Below are 20,932 nucleotides of genomic sequence, written 5' to 3'. Positions count from 1 at the left end.
ACATCTTCTCGGTTAGTGAGAAGGAGGGCAACAGAGCGGTCATCTTGCCAAGGGCTTTGTACAATGATACTATCCAAGAGGGTAGTAATATATTGTACATAGGGTTGCATACTGGTGCTACGGTAGTATTGCGATATTAAAGCTTCAAAATTCTGGTGGTGCCAGAATATTTTTTTTTAAACGGTAGTACTGTTAATATGTTAGTACTGTAAGTTATGTTGTATGTGCGGTAGTAAATGTTATTTTCATTTTAATCAGACCTATGTCTGCTATAACATTAAAAATGTAGTGTTTTGGAGTGGTGTCCCCTTCACACAGTGCCCTTTAAGAGTGCAAAATGCTGTTTAGAATTTGTCCCTTATACAGTATTGTTTATTTTTTTCAATGTGTGGTTTTCCCATGTTCAAATGGAATCCCAGCATGCTAATTTGTCGGTCGTGTCTCCTAACAGATAATATGGATTTAAATCTCACTTTGGAGTGAGAAGCTTTCTAAAAAAAAAAAACACAGTTCACGTAACAAGATTTTGAATTATTTGGGGTTTTGCCTGATGAGACCGAGGGGGGGAAAACCCATGAATGTCTACAAAGATTTAAAGGAAAAATGGGGAAACACCAGCAACCTTATTTAACACTTCTGGACACATCCCACTACTTCTGCAGAATACTCACGAGTTAGTGCCACTTCATTTAACCTTAATTCTTTTCACATTTACAGACTTACTGTTTTTCTGAAAAATTTAATGTTGCACTCATTTATCTTTTTCCAATTACAAATGCATGGTGGTGGTAACTTTGCACTCATGATCAGGGCTACATTTCTACAAGTAGATTGTAGAATCCATTGACACCAATGGTCTCTTCGATTAACTTAAGCTTGCGACGCTTTTGGGAAGCACAGCACAGATCACTTTGATCACGTCCCTGAGGTGTGCGATCAAACCGGTGTGTGTAATCTGTATTTGCGCTGCTTTTTACCAGGAGAGAGGGGCTGAAGCGGTTGTAATAATGAAACAGTTGCTCAAAAGTCTTTTCAATTTCACAATATCTGTATTTTTGTTAACAACATTCAAATAATCACAGAAACACTGGAATAAAAGTTTAAAGCCATAGCCAGTTCGAACTGGCTGTTTCAATGCAGCGGGGGGGGGGGGGGGGGTTTGGTTGTTGTTGTTAAAACATCAAACTAATAATGGATTTGGTAACAATTCAGTCCATTTGAGCCCTCTCCCAGTTCATCCATCTGTTACTTTCACCACTTCCAGAGCAACAAGTGGAATGGCTAGTTTCTGAAAACCACTATGACAAACTGCATTAAGAATTAACACTATCGTGTGGTATAGTGATACTAATTGGTATCGTGATACGATACTATACCATCTAAAGTACCATATGATTATGGTATTGTGACAACCCCAATTGTGTACCAGATTTAATTCACAGCAGTTGGAATTCAGAGACCATAGTTTCTAACAACAATATTAACCAGTTCAGTAATCAACCTTCTTCCTCTGTAAAGCTCTGGGAAGAGACGGAAGACACATGCAGGTTATAAAACCTGGAAAAGGTTTTAGGGGAAGCCCAACCTGCAGCCAAACATGTCTTCGAGTGACATGGCCTTTGCCCATGCCCAGAAAAGGACTTACTCCTGGTATAATGAGCTTTTATGCCCATGGGACATTGTATGCCTTGTGTTTCATACACAAGTGACATAGCATCCACAATGTAGTGGGAAACTCTTTGCTGATACCCTGAATTGACTCATTTGGTCAATGTACATGCGTAATGCTCTCACCAGACAGAGCTTGTGTAGTCTCTTAGCCTTGTCTGACTCAAATAGTGAGGGAGAGAATGCCTGAAGGGTAACAAACCTGAGCCTTAAAGAGTGCTGTCAGCACTTTGGGCACATAACCTTCCCTGGGCCAACAAAAGTTGCTGACTGAAAGGGACCAACTTGCTTTGGCATCAATCAAACATGAAGCAGCATAGTCTTTAAAGAGTTTGCATATGCTTACAGACTCGAGTGGCTTTTAATACCAGTGCTAAGTCCCAGATCAGAGGAGAAAAAGGGTCTTAAGGCATTTGAACACCAAAGGCGACTCAATTATGAGAGGCCAATCGCAGACGAATAGCCCTTTCACATAGAAAGTGAAGAGAATGTTCACCGTTAGCACATTCACACCTTAACAATAGGTGGTACTAATCTACAAGCAATTTTACCCCAGTATGGTAGGTGGCACAAAGCAACTCTCAGCTGGTCCACCCTCCACCCATCACAGATGAGAAGAACTACTTGACAAATTTGCAAAACAACTAAAATAAGCAAATGAGTTCTGGATCTGCCGGATCTGCTCCAGCTTACCTAAAATCATTCCTGCAGAGCTACGTTCCCACCACAAGCCTGCATTCAGCTAATGAGCAGCGTCTTGTACAAACACAGAGGCACCAAAACACTTTCCCAGACTTTCGGCTTCACTGTACCTCGGTGGTGGAACGACCTTCCCAAAATCCTCCATGAAGCAGATTTCCATTTCAAACAACAGCTAAAGACACATCTTTTCCATGAGCACTTGAATTTATATTTGAGTGTATATTTAAAAAACTAATTAAAATATATATATATACACGCAGTAATTGTTGATGAATTGCTCAACGAGAAATTTTATGGAAGTGTTGCATATTTTTCTATTTCAGTTCATCTACTAGACAAACTGACTGGCAGTGATTAGAAAGAATGAAGTATAAAAGTTTTTCGCTTTCCCCTTCTGCATTTCATGGCCCCCTTCAGCATATCGTGGCACCGTTTCATGGCCCACTTAAGCTTGTTGCGGTCCCCTTCATCATTTCACAGCCCTCTTTGGCTTATCGCGGCCCTGTTTCGTGGCTGGCCCACAAGGAAATGTCCCTGTTCTCCCCATGGCCAGTCCACCTCTGGGTTTTAAAGTATATGCAAGGCAGTGATACAGCAATATAATTTACATGTTAAGAGAACCTGAGTTTCATGCACTCACATTGAACGCAGTTAGTCTCAATGAGCACTGTTAGAAAACAGCGATACAGCTACCTTGTTAAGGGGGCCCTGGCCTGTAGTATGGTGCCTAGCCCCGGTTGCAACAACCCTATTGTGTCAGACGAGCCCTGTTTAAAGGCCAGACATGTAGCCAGTTTGTGCCTCAAGCTTGCGAGAGCAGATACTTTCCCAAAGGAATTTCCCATGGGGGAGCATCCTCCGCTCTACCACCTCTGGGACCCAGTGGCTGTTTCCTTGTCTTCTCATATCTTGCACAATACTTGATTTAGCAAGCTGACGGGGGAAACGCATATTCGTGATTTGCTGGCAATCTGTGAGCTAAGACGTCCAAGCCTGGTGGAGCTTGTTGTCATGGACTACCAGTGTGGTCTCCAGAGAGGCAAACAGGTTCACCTCCGCTTCCTGTATACCTCGTATTCCACTGAACAGATTGAGGGAGGAGTCTCAATTTCCCCCTGTCCTGGCGTCCTGATGCTAAAGTAAACCTGCTCTGCTGTTCAGATGGTCAGGGACGTGCATCGCATGTAGGAGAGAAGACTTCGCTCCAGAGCAGAATTCGGCTCGCCAGGTTCAACATTGGGCTCTTTGGCCAACTTCTTTGGCAGTTTATATATGCTACAACTGCAGTGCTGCCAGTGTGAATCAGAACGTGAAACTTTGATGTCTGACTGAAAAGCTCTCAGAGCAAAGTGGACTACAAACATTTTCAGGCGCTTAATGTACCACACAGTTTGTGCACATTTCCAGGTGCCAAATGTTGGATGTCCATTGCAGAGGGCTCCTCAACCTGTGTTGGAAGCATCCGTGATTACAACTTTTGTCTCTGAGCATCGTGGTGAGTGTCACACTTTTTCCCCCTCCAATAGCTAGCGTGGTTTAACCAGCAATGTGTCACTATGTGGCGAAGGTGTCCGTTTTGCCAAGCAGTGTTTCCCCTAGGATTTTTTTTCAGCAGCGGTGCGCACGTCCACAAGCCCGCAATGCCGGACCCGTATTAATGCGTGTTGATCAAAGAATAGTTTAAAACAGGGATGTCAAACTCAATTTCAGCCTGGGCCACATCAGGGTAAATTTGTGCCCTCAAAGGGCCCTTTGAAAATGTGGCACCAGCACCTGCTTTGGTAGCACCCATGCAAATAATATTACATGTTCTGTGCATTGAAATGCACATTTGACAGTACAGTATTGATTTTGAGGTTGGGATGCAGATGAAAATTTATGATCTTAACAACAGTAACATCTGTGGTAAAAATTAACCGCTAATTTTTATATGGCTAAATTGAAATGTTCTGACAGTGTGAATAAGTTGGGTCTTTACAGATTCCTTTTATCAGGCTCTTAATTAAACTACAGCCATGCCTTGGAATGTTCTGTTTGCCTTCAGAAAACTTACATTTTCCTTCAATCAGAGAGCATTACAAGTGTACAGATTTTACATCGATGGATAACTGATAGCTTGGTCCATAATTATGAACATGCACCATAGTTTTAAATAATAATATTTGTAATAGTTCATGGTATCCATAGGTAAAACCATGCATGGCTCCTCGCTACCATGGTTAGTAACTATGGTTTCTATATAAAGAACTTTAGACTTCTGTTGTTTTCATTACAAAAATGCCAAAGTTTTTCTGCCACAACTACCATAGGTAATACAGTACAGTTGGTGTTACTGCAGTAAATCCATGGTAAAATGTAAGTGTTGTGATCTGAGAATTGAAAAAAAGTGTTGGCTTGTGGATAAAACAAGCCCACACTTGACATAATACAATATGTAGATTCTTTACATCATAGATGTGTCAGATCGTTCTCATTGGCTGTCTGGAGAGTGTTAGAGTCCATACTTGGACAACCCTTTGTCCCAAGTGTGGTAAACAGACCCAGAGCGCACATAAACCGACTGCGCACAAGAGGGTGCTCAACGCACATTTTATGAAGAGATGGAATAAGGCGAGAGCTGAAATTTATTTTTGGCACTTAGTTTGTTTTATTTTTACATTCATGATTCAGTTATTTTGTTTTAATATTCAATAAAACTTGCTTTGAGATGTTTTTGGACACTTTGAGATATTAAAGTCCACTTTGGGAACCATGGTTCCAAATGCTATATCTTTGGATTGTTTATACTATCAACAAAATGTTCCTGGTATAGTTGACATGATGGAGAACAACAAAGTTAATTTAATGACCTAAAAGGTATAATGCCAAACATGAATAATAACTGAAAAAAAAAATATATTTTTAGAGCTCGTGTTTTGTGTGTTTTGTCAGCGGTGTTGTATCATGAGAGTCTCTGAGCATGATCAATATTTTTTCTTCAGATTTTGAAAGGTTTTCTAAAACTTAAGAAAAAAATTACAAAAGACAGAGTTATAAGCTCTTACTTTTGGGTATGCCATTTAAGCATGGAATCCTTAAATGCCTTCAGGGTTAAGCTAGTTTCATCACCAAGACATAAGAGTTTTGCAACAGACAATTCTGTACAGCATTCAAACGGGTTTTGCAGTCCCCGCCACGCATCTCACTGGTACACAAGCGCATTTAAAATAGTCTGGTCGGTTGAGACCAATCTGCAAATTATCGCACATGCTCTGCCCTCGTGCTGCTATAAATATTAAGCCATATTTGATAATTGACCCATGTAGTGCTGTTTCATTCTGCTTTTGAAGAGTGCAAAATGCGCTCCAAACATACATATATTCACAAGGAAAGCGCTAACTGATTGCTCAGTGAAACATTGCATTCCCCTGCCATCCTATGTTTCAGAAAGGAGCACGCGGTCCACTTTAAGTGAGTTTGAAACGTGTTGTTGCAGCTTTGTCAGGCCAAAGAGGATGCTTACAGGGGTGGGGATAAAGTCTTGTACAATCAGGCCTGGAACACACTGAACAAGGAAATCAGAGTGGTTAAAGAAGATACTCTGAGAAGCTGGAAAAACAAGTTTTCAGCTAATGACCCTGCAAGGGGCAGTGGTAGCTCAGCGGTTAAGGCTCTGGGTTACTGATCAGAAGGTCGGGGGTTCAAGCCCCAGCACCGCCAAGATGCCACTGTTGGGCCCTTGAGCAAGGCCCTTGACCTTATCTGCTCCAGGGGTGCTGTATCATGGCTGACCCTGCACTCTGACCCCAGCCTAACTGGGATATGTGAAAAAGAAGAATTTCACTGTATATGTGCAAATGTATAATGTGATAAATAAAGAAAATTAATTATTATTATCAGTGTGGAGTGGCATGAAACAACTCAAATTACAGGACTTCTACCCCCAACCCTGTGGTGGACCAACAACTGGCTGATGACCTGAATGTGTTCTACTGCAGATTTGAAAGGCCCAATCTCATACCCACTCTGACCTTCACTTCACACAAAAACCAACTCCTCCTGCAACCCCCCCCCCCCTCCTGCTACTCAACCTGCATTTAAGATCTGTGAAGATGATGTGAGCCGGGTCTTTTGGAAACGTGGAAAGCTTCAGGTCCAGATGGCATCTCACCAGCGTGTCTTTGATCCTGTGCTAACCAGCTGGTCCCCATCTTCACACAGATCTTCTATAGATCACTGGAGCAGTGTGAAGTTCCATGCTGCTTCAAACGTTCAATCATTATTCCTGTCCCAAAGAAACTTAATGACTACAGACCTGTCACCCTGAAGTCTGTGGTCATGAAATCATTTGTGAGATTGGTGTTGGCCCACCTGAAGGACATCACTGGACCCTTTCTAGATCCCCTTCAATTTGCTTATCGATCAAACAGGTCTGTGGATGATGCAGTCAACATGGCATTGCATCATATCCTGCAACATCTGGACAGACCAGGGACATATGCAAGGATCCTTTTTGTGGACTTCAGTTCAACTTTCAACACCATCATCCCAGCTATACTCCAGAATAAATTACACCAACTCTCTGTTCCCATGTCTATCTGTCAGTGGATTACCAGCTTTCTAACGGACAGGCAGCAGCTTGTGATACAGGGGAAACTCACTTTCAGCACCTGTACAATCAGCACTGGTGACCCCCAGGGATGTGTGCTCTCCCCACTACTCTTCTCCCTCTACACCAATGACTGCATTGCCAAGGACCCCTCTGTAGTTTGCAGACAACACCACTGTCATCAACCTCATCTGAGATGACGATGAGTCTGCATACAGAAGGGAGGTTGAACAGATGGCTGTCTGGTGCAGTCAAAACAACCTTGAGCCGAATACGCTCAAAATGGTGGAGATGATTGTGGCCTTTAGTAGGAACACCCCAACTCACCATTCTAAACAGCATTGTGGCAGCAGTGGAGTCATTCAGGTTCCTGGGCACTACCATCTCACAGGACCTGAAGTGGGAGACACACATTGACTCCATTGTGAAAATGGCCCAGCAGAGGTTGTACTTCCTTTGCCAGCTGAGGAAGTTCAACCTGCCACAGGCGCTGCTGATACATTTCTACTCAGCAGTAATTGAGTCTGTCCTCTGCACTTCAATAACTGTCTGGTTTGGTTCAGCTAAGAAATCAGACATCAGAAGACTACAAAGGATAGTTCGGACTGCTGAGAGGATTATTGGTATTTCCCTCATGCTATCCATCTCATGGACAGTTAAATTGCCCCATTGAGCAATAACTACGCAATACACAGTTTAGTCTTTTTTATATTTATCCAACACATCCAACCTCTTCTGCCATTTCATTCCTCTGAGGAAAAAAAAACTAAACATTTGCAATGTACATAACAGATTTGTATTAGATTTGCACTACGTGTGTGTGTGTGGTCTCTGCACTTTCTACACTGCAACAGCTGACTGGGGCTGGCAAGTTCAGCAGTGGTGCAGCGCTGCAGCAAAATGCATATAGGGGAAACACTGCCAAGCATTATGAGGGACCCTCAGGCTACACCAGCACTTGAGGTCTCATCCATTGCAAGCCTAGCAGGGCAACGGTGGCTGCAGCGGCCTTTAAGCCCAGCACTCAGTGGTACTGATTCCACAGCAGGGTTCTCCCCAGCTTGAACCTTGTCAAGTGTAGGAGAATAGAATAAAAATGTTAATCCATTAAGTGCTGACATGGTTAGAGTCGAATTTCATTCCTATGAAGAAAACTTGCTGACTAGGCGCACACACTCTTTGTCCAATTGCCCTTGAGGCCCCAATAAGCTAGCAGCAGATTTCTATGCTTGTACCTTTGATCTATAGCAACCAATCATCGAGGTAACACAGTCGATGCATGGCCTAAGCGGAGCAAGTGCCGAATCGACACATTTAGTAATTGTGCAAGGGGTCAGAGACAACCTGAAGAGTTGAACCTTAAACTGGTATGAAGTCCCCTTGAATGCTTATCCCAAGAATGGGCTGCAGGAATCTGCAAACACAGTGCATTCAGAAAGTATTCAGACCCCTTAATCTTTTTTCACATTTTGTTATGTTGCAGCCTTTGTACTAAAATGATTTATTTTTTCACATTCTACACTCCATACCCCATAATGACAAAGCAAAAATCTGGTTTTTGCTAACTTTTTGCAAGTTTATTAAAAAAAAAGAAATCACATTGACATAAGTATGAAGCACCTTTGGCAGTGATTACAGTCTCAAGTCTTTTTGGGTATGATGCGACAAGCTTTGCACATTTGGGTATTTTCCAAATTGGATTTGGGTATTTTCTGCCATTCTTCTCTGCAGATCCTCTCAAGCTCTGTCCTGTTGGATGGCGACCGTCGGTGGACAGCCATTTTCAGGTCTCTCCAGAGATGTTCGACTGGGTTCAAGTCCGGGCTTTGGTTGGGCCACTCAAGGACATTCACAGAGTTGTCCCTAAGCCACACTTGTGTTGTCTTGGCTGTGTGCTTAGGGTCATTGTCCTGTTGGAAGGTGAACCTATGGCCCAGTCTGAGGTCCTGAGCGCTCTGGATCAGATTTTCATTAAGAATATCTCTGTATTTTGCTGCATTCAGCTTTCCTTCAACCCTGACCAGTCCCTGCTGCTGAAAAACACCCCCACAGCATGATGCTACCACCACCATGCTTCACTATTGGGATAGTATTGCAAAAGTGATGAGCGGTGCCTGGTTTCCTCCAGACATGACGCTTGGAATTGAGGGCAAACAGTTCAATCTTCATTTCATTAGACCAGGTAATCTTGTTTTTCACAGTCTGAGAGACCTTTATCTGCTTTTTTGCAAATTCCAAGCAGGCTTTCAAGTGTCTTGCACTGAGGAGAGGCTTCCGTATGGCCACTCTGCCATAAAGCCCAGATCGGTGGAGTGTTGCAGTGATGGCTGTTTTTCTGCAAGTTTCTCCCATCTCCACACATGATATCTGGAGCTCAACCAGAGTGACCATCATGTTCTTGGTAACCACTCTTACCAACACCCTTCTCCCCTGATTGCTCAGTTTGGTCAGACGGCCAGCTCTAGGAAGAGTCCTGGTTGTTCCAAACTTCTTCAATTTAAGAATTATGGAGGCCACTGTAGGACTTTGACGCAGAAGTAAACTAAGAGAAATTCAACAATTCTACACCGAATGATTTATATACAGAATCTACACTGACTTTCTTTTGAGCTACAAAGAGATTCGGACTGGTGCCAGCAAGTCTGACTTTCTCACATCTGGCAAATCTAAACTGCCTTAAGAACAGGTGAATTGAGGTAGAAGCACAACAAAACCCCTCTCCTTTTTGATAAGACCATTTGCTGAAGAAAGTTCCCCATGGCCGCCATGGAAATTTCAGATCAAAGACATTCCATTGTTCTCCAATATAACCAACTCTCTACATTTATTGTGCATTATAACTGTAATTTAATAAGAGTGCAAGAGTTTGGTGTATATAATTGATTGTCTCTTAAATTCCAGAATGATGATGTGAGGTATATTCGGGTGATTTGCAGTTATAATTCTCTTAAAGTTCATGATTAAACTTTGCCCTGTTTTGAGCGGGAAAAAGAGCAATGGGCCATAAATTATCTGGAGGGGAGGACAGAAATTACCATGTGACCTAGCTAAAGACACTTCTGATTGGGTAGAATTCATTTGGGGGTTGGACTAAACAGAAAGGGTTAAAAGACCAGTATGGACAACCCCCCTCTCTCTCTCTCTCTCTTCTCTGCTCTACGGCTTTCACATACTTTGACCTCTGTCTCGAGTTCTCCCTTGCGGGAATCCTCGCCTCTGGGGCTCTGCCTGGTCATTCCATCACCCATCCATCAGTTCAAACAAAGGCCTCCTGGAACTGAACCAAGGCAAAGGACTTCAAAGGACTTCAGAAACTCCATACGCCAAACAACGCAATGCAAGTACAGATCTCCAGGCTTTTGCTGAAATCTGGTGCTTTCTTTAATATAATTTGAGTAACCCGATCTCAAATCACGGCGTACTAAATTAAGTATTGGTGGTTCATGGCAAGTTCTATAGACTCCATAAAGTTCATTTTTCTGTTACAGAATTTTCCATTCATCTTCTGTCAAAGCTCACTTTCCAACCCGGGTTTATGTTTGTTTGTCTAAGTGTTAGTTTAATTGTTTGTTTGTAGATTACAAATAAGTCTTTATAAATCATTCAAAGAGAAGTTGACTGTATTTGATTAAATTATATTGGTCCCATGAAATCTGTCGATCCTAAGCTACATGCTCATAAATGGAATTTCAATCTATTTGTGATTATTTTCAATGGCCATGAAACTAGTATTACTGTAAGAATTAATCTTATGTTCCGATCAACTCATCACTGGCCAAAGACTTTGATCGGATGTAAACCTTAATTCTTTTAATATTCCCCAAATCAATCACTAATTCCCTTATTGAGCTAAATTCCCTGAATATAAATTATGGTACCCTGATGTGTTACATACTGAATGGTGGAAAATGTTTCTGATTTCTAATCTGCTCAGGTGTCATTTATCTCGCATGGCCGCCATGGAAATGTCCCCCTACATTATTTTGGTGGTCAAACGCGGACAAGATTCTTAAACTAATTATTTATATATAAAATCTTACACCACTGTGCTCTTGGGAACCTTCAGTGTAGCCCCAGATCTGTGCCTCGACACAATGTGATATTTGTTTTCTTTTTAATAAAATTTAAGTTATCAAAAATCTGTTTTTTGCTTTTTCATTATGGGGTATGGAGTGTAGATTGATGTGGTGATTTTTTTTTTTTTTTTTTTTTTTTTTTTTAAAAGCATTTTAGCATAAGGCTGCAACATAACAATGTGAAAATGTTGGGAAAAAAGTTGGTTAAGCTGGATTTTTCTACTCTCTTTTTGTTTGTGCCTCGTGCATCCACTACGAGGTCTGTCAGTTGTGCTGGGGCAAGAAGAATAGAATGTGTTTCTGCTGACCAGGTGCAAAAATGCTCAGTGTTGGTTTCAAGGTTACTGCCCCAGGCAGGAGCTGCCATAGCCTCGGCTTCTGATGCAGCATTGAAGTTACTTTCTTGAAAGGCAACTGCAGTTATTTGTGGTAAATCAAAATGTTACCCTTATTCATTTCCTATACTTCCTCTTTGTGCCTTCAGCTCTTCAGTTTGTTTCAGCTGTGATAACCAAATGATACAGCACTTCTCATTTGTTCATCTGAAATCAATTTTGTATCTGTTTTACTTGAGCTATTATCACAGGAAAACATTTAACTCTGTGTGGACTATGTGTGTATGGTTTTGGTAGAGTTTTTTCCCCATGTGTGTGTGTGTGTGTGTGTGTGTGTGTGTGTGTGTGTGTGTGTGTGTGTGTGTTTACATAATGGTTTTGTTTACATAATGGTTTCACCATTCACATCAGCTTTGCAAAATGCCTAAAATTAATTAATGTGGTGGTACATATCAATCTATTCAATTTTGTGTCATAAACTGGTGGGATTCAATATGTTCTGAATTTAAAATCCTCGGGCTCTGGAGACATTAAAAGACACTTGTGTGCTCAAGCTGAGGCCCCTGAGCAACAGGCTGAGAGCCCGGGACTCAATTTGGCCGGCGCGGTGGAAGCGATTCAGCATCAGCTGTCAAACATGACGGCAATGCTGATGAAGGTCATTGCTGACTTGGAGGATCTTGCTGTAATATGTTGATTGATCACTGCCATGGAGACTAAATTCACAGAGTTGGTTACAAGAGTGTTGAATGTTGAGAAACAGATCGATTATCTGGAGTCATCGGAGAGGGAATTAGCTGCTAACCCGTTAGCAACCAAGACAGACTTGGAGCACATTTGGGGAAAAGTTGGAAGACCTTGAGAATCGTAACCGGTGAAACATCTGAATTGTTGGAATTCCTGAAGACGAAGAAGGCTGAGATATGGTGAAATTCCTAGATGAGCTCTTCCCGAGTCTGTTTGACATAACAGCCCCCGATCAATTCTGGCCAAATTTCTGAGATCATCTGATAAAGATCTTGTTTTACGTGAGGCGAGGAGGAAGGCTTTCTTGGAAGAACCACAGCATTTTCTTGTTCCCAGACTTTGCGAATTCGTCGCTAGAAATGTGATTGATTCAAGGAATGCAAGAAACTCTTACATCAACGGAAGGGTTTTTTTTTTTTTTTTTTTTTTTTGCACTGATGTTCCCAGCCAAGTTGAGGATTGATACTAGGATGGCAGCAAAATATTTACATGCCCACAGCAAGCGATGTCATTGTGTGATGCTCTCGATGCAGCCAAGTGGACCTGACTCGCTGAACATTCACTTGAGTGCCTTATGTGTTTCTTTTTGTGATTGGTTCCGCCTAGCGGCTGGAGTTTGTTTTGTGGAATAACACTCCTTCGGGACAGTTTGTGGATGAATCTGCACGTTCTTTGTGTTTATACCTCCTATTGGATGGAGTTTGTTTTGTGGAATATTTCTTGCAAACATTGTAGTGATTAGGGCATTTGTTAAACTCATGTAACAGCTGAATGGGCCGACTCACTGAACATTCGTTTGACTACCTGAGGAAACTGTACTTTTTTTTTTTTTTTTTTTTTTTTTTTTTTGTGCTGGTTCCGCTAGTGGCTGGAGCTTGTTTTGTTGAGGAACACACCTTCGGGACAATTATGTGGATGAATCTACACGTTCTTTGTGCTTATTCCACCTGTTGGCTGGAGTTTGTTTTATAGATTATTTTCTGTTGAGTAATTCTGCCTCACAAAATTGAGGACTTGAGCAATCCATTGACAAAGTTGTCACGGAGACTCTCGTGGGCGTACATGGGCTGTTTGAGTTTAGAGGGATGGATGGCAGTTGGTGCCGTCGTGCGCGGGGTTAATGTGCATGTTTTTCTTCTTTTTTTTTTTTTTTTTTTCTTGTTCTGGGCAATATTCGGGGGTTGCCTGTTCCACCAATGAAGGAATGTGATCTTTTATCATTTTATTTTTGACACAATGTCAAATATTAATATGAGCGGATTGTTTTTCTCCACATGGGATGTGAATGGGTTGGGGCACCCCATAAAAAGAAGGAAGGTTATTTTCTTAGACGTAAAAAAATTTGATTAGTGTTTCTTCAAGAAACGCATCTTTCCCCGCAGGAAGTTGAAAAATTAGGGAAGATATTGGGTGGACATGTTTTCTTTAGTGCTGGCTCAAGTAAAAGCAGGGGAGTCATTGCACTGATAAGTAAACATCTACAATTCAAATGTCTCAAACAGATTAAAGAGAAATTAGGAAGAGTCATTATTGTTAGCAGAAATTCAGGGGCAAAGGTTAATTTTTGGCTAATATTTACGCACAACGCTGATGATCGGGGCTTTTTTATAGATCTTGAAGGGATGTTGCAAGCCGCTGGCACCCCTCATGATATAATATTAGGAGGAGACTTTAATCTTTTGATGGACTCGGTCCTTGATCATAGTGAAGCAAAAGTGTGTAAGCCCCCTAGAGCAACATTGACACTTCACAGGATGTGTAAAAATCTTGGTTGTAAAGATATTTGGAGACTTTTGAACTCATCTGGTAGGGACTATATATTTTCATCAGTCCATAAGATTTATTCTAGAACTGATTTTTATCTGTTTGTTTGTCTGTCCCTCATTTCATCTGTTGTGGAATGCTCAATTGGAAACATCTTAGTCTCAGATCATGCCCTGGTGAATTTAGAAGTGTTGTCACATTTGGAGAAAAAGAAATCATATAGTTGGTGCTTTAATGTATCCCTTTTGCAGAACCCTGAATTCCAACAAATGTTAAAGGCTGAAATCAGTGATTATATTGAGACCAACTGGTCCTCAGTATCCTCTGTGGGCGTGGCTTGGGAGGCACTTAAGGTGGTTCTTAGGGGTCGGATCATACAGTATGCCTCATTCATCAAAAAATTCATAGCATGAGAACTCTGAGTTGGAAGGGATTATTAAAAGTGCCGAGGCAGAGCTGAAGCTCCGAATGTCGTCTGATGGCCTCAGAGAACTGACCCAATTGAAATACAGATATAGTACTATTTTGTCATGGAAGGTGGAGTTTTGGCTATTCAGGGCAAAACAGTCATACTTTGAGTTAGGGGTTAAATGCAGGAAAACCTTTTGGCTAGATATATAAAACAGAGTCTTTTTCTACCATTCCCTCAGTGAAATCTGCTGGTGGTGAAATATTTACTTCATTGATATTAAGAATTCTTTAAAAGCATTATATCTTGATCTCTATAGTTCCATGTCTTCATCCACTGATGAGGATATTAGAAATTTTGTGGAACCATTGGAACCTAAACTGACGGCTGAGCTCCAGGGCCAGATGGTTTTGCCGCTGAATTTTTTAGATCTTATGTTACGGAACTGGCTCCACATTTTGCTAGAAATTTATATAGAATCATTAAAGAATGGAAAGCTTCCGTCAACCGTAACACAAGCCCAGATCAGTCTGATCCTTAAAAAGGATAAAGATCCAAGCAAGTGCAAGAGTTACCATACAATTTCCCTGATCCAGCTAGATTGGATAAAAATATTGTCCAAACAAAATGGCTAATCAGTTAAGTGAAGTTATGACATCTTTTATAGATACAGATCAGGTGGGGTATATCGGGGGCCGCAGCTCTTCTGATAATATTAGGCGTTTCATCAATATCATGTGGTCAGTGGCAAATGATTAGACTCCGGTCACTGCCATCTTACTTGATGCCGAAAAGGCATTTGATATGGTAGAATGGGATTATCTTTTTTTAAATTTTGGAAATATACGGGTTATAGAATACTTTTATTGGATGGATTAAGTTACTTTTATAGACACCTGGTAGTGGTGGTACAAACAAATGTATTAATTTCAGATTATTTTACTCTGGATAGGGACACCCGGCAGGGTTGCCCTCTTTCCCCATTATTGTTCTGTCTTGTCCTGGAACCATTAGCACCCACGATAAGAAAAGAAGGTGATTTTTCCAGGGGTTGTGGCGTGAGGTATGGCGCATAAGCTTTTGCTTTACGCAGATTATATTTTGTTATTCGTCTCCGACCCCATTAGATCTATGCCTTGCCTCCACAGAAATATTAATTCCTTTTTACGTTTTCAGGATACAGAGTCAATTGGTCTAAATCCAAAGCTTTGGCTCTGACAGCATACTGCCCAGTAACGGCTTTTCAGCTGGGTGCCTTCCAGTAGCCCAAACAAGGCATTAAGTATTTGGGCATTTTATTCCCAGCAAATTTGTGTGGTTAATTTGGATCCTTTAATAAAAAGGTTTTCGAGCGATGTGGGCTTCATGACATTTATCTATGATTGGGAAGGTTAATGTTATTAAAATGAATTTTATTTCCAAATTTAACTACCTGCTACGGTCTCTCCCTGTAGATGTCCCCCTCTCTTATTTCAAGCAATTTGATAGCATAGCGAAGTAAATGTCCCAGAATACATTTCAATAAGTTACATAGGCCAATTGACAAAGGTGGGCTAGGCCTACCCAAGATTTTGTTTTATTATTAAACAGGAAGTTCTTGCCCCATTTTGCCATTGCAAAGCCTTTCTATAGAACTAATCAGAGAAGTTAAGTTACACCCCATTATCTCCCATTTGCACTCGGTATGGACGAAAGAGTCCAGGTTGTTTAATTCTGACATTTATTTAAATGTTGCCTCGAGCATATGGCTGAATCCAAAATTATGTATTAAGTCCCCTTTCTACTGATCAGAGTGGATTGTGAGGGGGGGTTACTACACTCGGTGACCTACAGTGCATCCGGAAAGTATTCACAGCGCTTCACTTTTTCCACATTTTATGTTACAGCCTTATTCCTAAATGGATTAAATGATTTTCCTCAAAATTCTACAAACAATACCCATAATGAAAACGTGAAAGTTTGTTTGAAATCTTTGCAAATTTATGAAATAAAAAAAAAAATTAAAAAAAAAAAAAAAAGAAATAAATAAAAAAACACATGTCCATAAGTATTCACAGCCTTTGCTCAATACTTTGTTGAAGCACCTTTGGCACCAATTACAGCCTCAAGTCTTTTTGAGTATGATGTTACAAGCTTGGCACACCTATTTTTGGGCAGTTTCTACCATTCTTCTTTGCAGGACCTCTCAAGCTCAATCAGGTTGGATGGGGAGCGTCAGTACACAGCCATTTTCACATGTCTCCAGAGATGTTCAATCGGGTTCAAGTCTGGGTTCTGGCTGGGCCACTCAAGGACATTCACAGAGTTGTCCCGTAGCCACTCCTTTGTTATCTTGGCTGTGTGCTTAGGGTCGTTGTCCTGTTGGAAGATGAACCTTCACCCCAGTCTGAGGTCCAGAGTGCTCTGGAGCAGGTTTTCATCAAGGATGTCTCTGTACATTGCTGCATTCATCTTCCCCTCAATCCTGACTAGTCTCCCAGTTACTGCCGCTGAAAAACATCACCACAGCATGATGCTGCCACCACCATGCTTCACTGTAGGGATGGTATTGGCCAGGTGATGAGCGGTGCCTGGTTTCCTCCAGACATGACGCTTGCCATTCAGGCCAAAGAGTTCAATCTTTGTTTCTCATGGTCTGGGAGTCCTTCAGGTGCCTTTTGGCAAACTCCATGTGGGCTGTCATGTGCCTTTTACTGAGGAGTGGCTTCTGTCTGGCCACTCTACCATACAGGCCTGATTGGTGGAGTGCTGCAGAGATGGTTGTTCTACTTGAAGGTTCTCTTCTCTCCACAGAGAAATGCTGGAGCTCTGTCAGAGTGACCATCGGGTACTTGGTCACCTCCCTTTCTAAGGCCCTTCTCCCCCGATTGCTCAGTTTGGCCAGGCGGCCAGCTCTAGGAAGAGTCCTGGTGGTTCCAAACTTCTTCCATTTACAGATGATGGAGGCCACTGTGCTCACTGGGACCTTCAATGCTGCAGAAATTTTTCTGTACCCTTCCCCAGATCTGTGCCTTGATACAATCCTGTCTCAGAGGTCTACAGTCAATTCCTTGGACTTCATGGCTTGGTTTGTGCTCTGACATGCACTGTTAACTGTGGCACCTTATATAGACAGGTGTGTGCCTTTCCAAATCATGTCCAATCAGCTGAATTTACCACAGGTGGACTCCAATCAAGTTGTAGAAACGTCTCAAGGATGATTAGTGGAAACAGGATGCACCTGAGCTCAATTGAGTGTCATGGCAAAGGCTGTGAATACTTATGTACATGTGGTTTTTTTTTTTTTTTTTTTTTTTTTTAATAAATTTGCAAAGATTTCAAACAAACTTCTTTCACATTGTCATTATGGGGTATTGTTTGTAGAATTGAGAAAAATAATGAATTTAATCCATTTTGGAATAAGGCTGTAACATAACAAAATGTGGAAAAAGTAAAGCGCTGTGAATACTTTCCGGATACACTGTATATGAGAATGGAGTGTTGAGATATTTTGAAAATTTGGTTCAACATTTTGGGATTCCCTGATATCAGTTTTATAGGTATTTACAGCTGTGCCACCTGCTCTGTACTATTTCTGGGAGTAGCATACATACCCATAAACACAAAATTGATTAAGATTAAGCTGACAACATGATTCTCAAGTATACTTCAAAGCATCTCAGAATAACATTAGTAAATTAATCAAACAACCGTTTAAAATAATACCATACCATAGAGCCAACCTTAATTTTCTTTTAAAAAATAGAATATAATATAAAAATATAATATTAAAAAATTCTTTTGGCCATAGGGATTTTAAGTCTATGTCCAGATGGGAGCATCTCAAAAGTAGAGTGAAGGGGATGAGTATAATCATTAAATATCTTAATTGCTGTGTTTTACATGAAATGAAAAAAATAAATACTGGAGTGCAGATTGTTTATATCCAATGAGCTTACTTGCCTGGTTAATGACTTGTGAGAGTTTATTCTTTTGTTTAACTGTAAGATTTCCATACCATGAAACAATGTTAAATGTAAGAATGCTTTAAATCTTTGATCTATAAACCATGGTTAGAGTCTGTGTACTAATATTAAAACTCAGATTCCTGAGGAGAGTAAGGCATTGCCTTGCCCTCTTATGGATAAAATCTACATTACTTTGGAAGATTATTTGAGATGACAGTTCTTTGCATATTATACACTCCATGCATTTGCTAAGAACTGATGTGAGAGCAATAGGTCAAAAGTCATTAAAAGATTTTTCATTGGGTGCCTTAGGCACTGGAATGACAGTGGTATTTTTCAAGGCCAAAGGTACAAAACCATTATCTAAAAAAATGTGAAACACCCTTGTACACATGTATCCTAATTGTGCTGCACATTCCTTTAAGACTTTCCCCCTCAGACCATCTGGGCCAGGGGCCTTGAGGTTTAACCTTACGAAGCACAGTGATAAACTCCATCTCTTTTATAATCGGAGGTTGTGATTGAGTCATCATCATTTCACTACAGACATTCAAATCACTCACTGTTTTTGACAAATCTTGAATCGAAAACATTACAATTATTTGCAAAACTAAAAGGATCCTCATACAGTTGGACTGGTTTCCTTTGTCTACCCATCATTGTATTCAGTCCTCTCCACGCATCTCTTGCATTCCCAGTTTTAAGTTTCTCCTCAACATTCTCTTTATATTCCTTCTGTGCATGTTTTATCACCTTATTTAGCTCTTTTACTTTCTGCGAGTCATTTTGCAGAAAAGCAGTTTTCTTCATGTTTAAATAATGTTTCACACACCACTTTTGAATGACTTCTGGACCCCATTCAATCTCTTCTGATATTGGTGTGCTTGGTGAGTTGAAGCTGAATGCCTTTTGTGTTATAGCATGTGCACTGTAGAATCTTGTGTACAGTGCACATGTAGCTCACATCCCGGAACAACATCTGCCCAGGAGAGGTAGTGACAAACTGGGGTATTCTCATTGCTGATGGGACATGGGGGATGCTGTCTTGCATGCCCTTCATTGCCCTGTCATTGGATGCTTATGTAGAACAGTTTAAGAGTGGTGCCTGTGTGCAACGAGGCCTCAGATCAATTGCATTGTGAATGTCGCGGCCATGGCTCACCAACCGATCCGCACTCCTCTTCAGAACACCTCCAACCCCATCTGGCGCCCCTTTCCCGTTGCTGGCCTCGAAGAAATTCCACGTTCCAGCTTGGAATCCCTTTTTGTAGAGGAGGGAGGTGAAGAGGTAGAAGTTCCCCTTCTGGCGGTACTGCGTACAAGGTCCATCACTGAGGAAATGGACCACTGTGACAGCAGGGAAGAGGTTCTTGACATAGGACAGAATGGGGCTTAGATGTTTCCATATGGCTGGAGGCCCCTTTAGTCTATTTATTCAAATAATGTTTTACTATGGCATGCGTTAAACACATATTATATGCAGTAAAGCTAATAAAAAGGAACAATGCCATTCATTTGTGAGGCCTTGTCACAGGGCTGTCAGGTCCTGTCACAAAGGATTGTGACAGGGCCTGACGGTCAGCCATTTTAACTGCCATTGCTCAGCCTGTTAATATGTTAACATCAAAATTGTTAGCATGCAAGCAAGGAATTTCAGTAACCTTTTTAGACATGTTTTGGATTTACAAAGATTTAATTCTTTTCTGAGATATATTAACGTGACAGGGCCTGACCCTTTAGCTCGTCCTCCTCAAAAAAACATGCAAAACCAAGCTTAAAATCATACAATTCAATGACAGAACTCACTCTCTATCAATGTCAGCATCACCTTTGGTCAAATGATGTCACTTCCTCTGAGTCATAACTATCATATCCTCTCGATCTGTTCCCAAAAGAGCCTCTTCCCCTGAGTACTAACCTCAACACGGACTACACATCCCAGAATCCCCCTCTTCCCGCCATTGACTCTCACACCTGATCTTCATTCACTAATCAACTCCCTATGTATATAAACTCTGCTCTTACCACACTTCTCTGTGAAGTCTTGCCAATTCACCCTGTTGTCTTGGATTTCTGAGTGTTATCATTATCTCCTGCCTGGCTGTTATTGATTACCGTCTTTGATTTGTTTACTTTGTTTGGACTGCTTACCTGGTTTTGACCTCTGCCTGTTTGATTACGATTGTTATTAAACTCTGCACATGGATCTTCACTCTGTGTCTGACTCTGACTCATTACAGAAGACTTCGCTGATGTCCAATTCAGCAGAGTTTTCCTTTCTTCGGGCTGCTTTCACGTTTCAAGCTGAACAGCTGGCAGCTTACCACCATCAACTGGGACAGCTTTCCTCTGCCATGAAGAGGTGTTAAGTTATTTGTGCACCGCTTCCCCAACCAGATCTCCTGCATGAGCCGCAAATCCAGCCCTCACACCATCGTTAACCACTCCCTCGGAACTCTCTTCGCCTCGGCCGAATCTCAGAGCCCCTCATCTTGCTCTCCCGGAGAGATTCAACGGCATGCCAGGTCAGTGTGATGGTTTTTTGCTACAGTGTAGCATTTATATGGCTCAAGCTTCCTTCTGCTTCCCCACTGAGGAATCTAAGGTGGCCTTTATTACCTCCTTGCTCACAGGTCAAGCACTGGACTGGGCTATGGCAGTATTGAATTAGAATAGTGAGATACATAACTCTTGAA

The sequence above is a fragment of the Myxocyprinus asiaticus genome, chromosome 30, assembly GCF_019703515.2.
Source record: "Myxocyprinus asiaticus isolate MX2 ecotype Aquarium Trade chromosome 30, UBuf_Myxa_2, whole genome shotgun sequence".
NCBI classification, from domain to species: domain Eukaryota; kingdom Metazoa; phylum Chordata; class Actinopteri; order Cypriniformes; family Catostomidae; genus Myxocyprinus; species Myxocyprinus asiaticus.
This window is presented reverse-complemented; position numbering follows the sequence as displayed.